Source organism: Eschrichtius robustus, chromosome 6, assembly GCF_028021215.1.
Source record: "Eschrichtius robustus isolate mEscRob2 chromosome 6, mEscRob2.pri, whole genome shotgun sequence".
NCBI lineage: Eukaryota > Metazoa > Chordata > Mammalia > Artiodactyla > Eschrichtiidae > Eschrichtius > Eschrichtius robustus.
Window position 1 is genome coordinate 117,788,175 of NC_090829.1, and position 2,915 is coordinate 117,791,089.

Consider the following 2,915-nt stretch of genomic DNA (forward strand, 5'->3'; position numbering starts at 1 on the left):
TAGACAGCTAATGAGAACTTGCTGTATAGCATGAGGAACTCAACTTCGCTGTACAGTAGAAACTAACACAACATTGTAAAATAACTATACCCCAATTAAAATAAAAAGTACCTAGGGGAAAAAAACCACATAGCTAAATGCCATCCAGGCGGTTCATTACTATACAGTTTGGTATAACAGTGCGCTTTTAAATATCTGTAATCCGTACTGCTAAAGGAACACCGAAGTCTTCACTTTTTTACATAGTTTGTCTTTTTTTTTTTTTTTTCCCAGAGCTGTGGAAGGGCTTTATTAGGGCTGCTCTGAGCTCCTCACAGCGTTACAGAAACCACTGGTCTTGCTGTTGCCTTTGCTCTTTGGGGACTTGGGAGGGAAGGCAGGAGGAGGACCAGCCTTCCTGGGAGCGAGAAGGCCCTTATTTGGGGCTGAGACCAGGTATTGGGAAAAGTAGAAAATTCAAGATGAGAGGGGCCTGTTGGGGGCTGGAAGGGGATGGGGCTGCCTCCCAGATTCTGGAGGTCACGGAGTGTGGGCTCTGTGAGAGGGAGAGTGGCAGTAGGTGGCGCCTAGAGTAGGAAGAGCGGGTGGGTGGTGCTTCCTGGGCGCTGAACGTGTGCACCAGCCAGGGCACGAGGACCAGGACCAGGCATGGCCAGAGGGTGTGCTTGAGGAAATTGAAGATGTAGAAAAGGCTGATCTGAGGGGGGTAGCCCAGCCGGTCCAGGGGGCCCAGCAGCCCCGTGGCCAGCACAAGGCAGGCTAGCTTCTGGCCGTGTCCCAGGTATGCCCGCCGCACCTGGGCATAGCAGGGGGAGTGAAGGGCAATGCCTAGACCCCTCAGGGCGGCCCCTGAGTCGCGGCTCAGAGAGGCAAAGGGCCGGCTGTCCAAGTGCACCCACTCAGGCCGCTCACACCACTTAGACGCCAGGTTGATGGACCAAGAAAGATCCAGGCCCAGTGTAAAGAGGGTCCAACAGATGAGGCTGGCACCCAGCAAGAGGGCCAGCGAGCTCAACCCATAGAAGCTTAGCTCCCGCTCTATGGACACCTGGGGGGGTGGTCATCAGCCAGCCCAGGACAGCACCAGTTATTAGGCCAGCCAACACCTGGTGAGGGAAATGTGCTAAGAGGAAGACCTGGGACAAGCCAACTGCCAGCAGGAAGGTGCAATAAGCCAAGCTAGGTATCACCCTCACCCAGCGGCTGTGGGTCCGAGTGGCCACCTGGGAAGAGATGGCCATCCTTATGGGCCAGAGAGCTGCTCCTGTGATCTTACAGTGTCCGGAAGGGCTGCCTAGACCAGTTTCACAAGAAGAGGGGAACCGGTGAACCTGGACTGGAGCCTGGCTGTAGTACCCAGACTCATGGACCCACCAAAAGGGCTTGCCTCTGAACAGAAACCACATGAAGACAAGGTCAAGCCACTTGGTGATGAGGCTGATCCAGAGCTCTGCAATGCCCACCCAGCGAGAGGCCTAGTAGGCCGCGGGGAAGTAGAACGGAAAAACGCTCTTGGGGTCGCCCAGAAAGTTGACCCAGAGCCACACGTTCTCTAACCAGGGCAGCTGGTTCTGCAGCACCTCGGCCATCGCGATGCCCTGGCCCAGTGTGGACTCTGTGGCAACCAAGGGGCCGGCCCGGGCAGGGTTTGATCAGAGGGTTGGTGATGTGTCCAGGGTCCCTCCTTTGCTGCTGTGAAGATGGATATGTAATATCAAGGGCCAAGATTCCTTCCAGACTGGAGCTTTCTCCTCTGGCACCACTACCTTCCTAGATATTTCAAGATCTCTTGGAGAGAAGGCTAGGGACAACCCCTGCTCCAGGCAACCAGGCATCCCAGGTCGGTGCTGAAGCAGGACCCTAAGTTTGCACACACAGCTGGCAAATCGGTCCACGCCTTCCTTCCCCAGCCCAAGACTCTCCTGCTTGAATTCATCTGCTGTTGATCTGGAGGCTGACAGATAAGCCTCTTGATTTTGATGAGTCGTCCCCAAAGGCTTGAGAATTCTTACACATAGCACAGTCAAAGTCACACTTCCTCCCAGGTCTAAGCTCGCCTTGCCCCTCCCCTTTCCGTAGTTTGCCTTCTAATTATATTTGTCTAGTAAAATATTTAACCATTTCTTCCTGAATCATGGATTCTAAGGTACAATAAAAATCCAAAGGGAAATATATTTGGTGTTATATAGAGAGACAGACTTTTTCCCAGAGCATTTTCAGTGATTACTGCAGGAATGAATGAGTAAAGGTTTCAAGAATGAATAGTGGCAGAAAACCAACTTACTATTATACATAAGTCTCTGCAGCCCCCGGGTACAAGTACTTCTGTATCTCCTTTTGTTGAGTTCTCTATTTTTTTTTTTATGAATATGCATATTGGGGAAAAAAGCTCCCATCTGCTCTCTTCTAGCTGATTCTATCACATTTTTGAGCTGTGCATCATTATGGAGCTTCAGAGAAAGATGATCCTTTACATTACATATGGATATAAAGGAGAGAAGGAGCTGATGAATTGCAAACAAGTATAATTTATATGGACAAAGTGTGCCAGAAGTGCTTTTCACCCCATTTTACTCTGCAAATGGAATGATTCCTGCCCATTCACTTGGCCTAGTGCCCAAGAACTCAGAGAGGAAAACCATGCCTTTAGCCTGTGCATCAGGATTTCACCTCTTCCCTGTGAGGAAATGGTGCTTTGCACTCAGGCTCACCTGGGCCCCCAGAGGTCAAAAGAAATCTCTGAACATACTAATGTTACATTTTTTAGGTGCTTTTGTCTTGGCTTCTTAATTTATAATATCACACAGACACATCGATACTCTGTGTATGTGAGAAGTTTGCGTGATGGAGTAGGAAAGGGGGAGTAATGAAAAGCTCATATTTTCCTGGTAGCCTCTCTCTGCTCTTTGATTTCC

The 2,915-nt window shown here is 50.2% G+C and overlaps 1 pseudogene; it reads right to left on the reverse strand.

The window, feature by feature from the left end:
• Positions 1-415: 415 nt before the first annotated feature.
• On the reverse strand, positions 416-2,375 carry LOC137765953 (glucose-6-phosphatase 3 pseudogene; annotated as a pseudogene).
• Between the last annotated feature and the right edge of the window lie 540 nt (positions 2,376-2,915).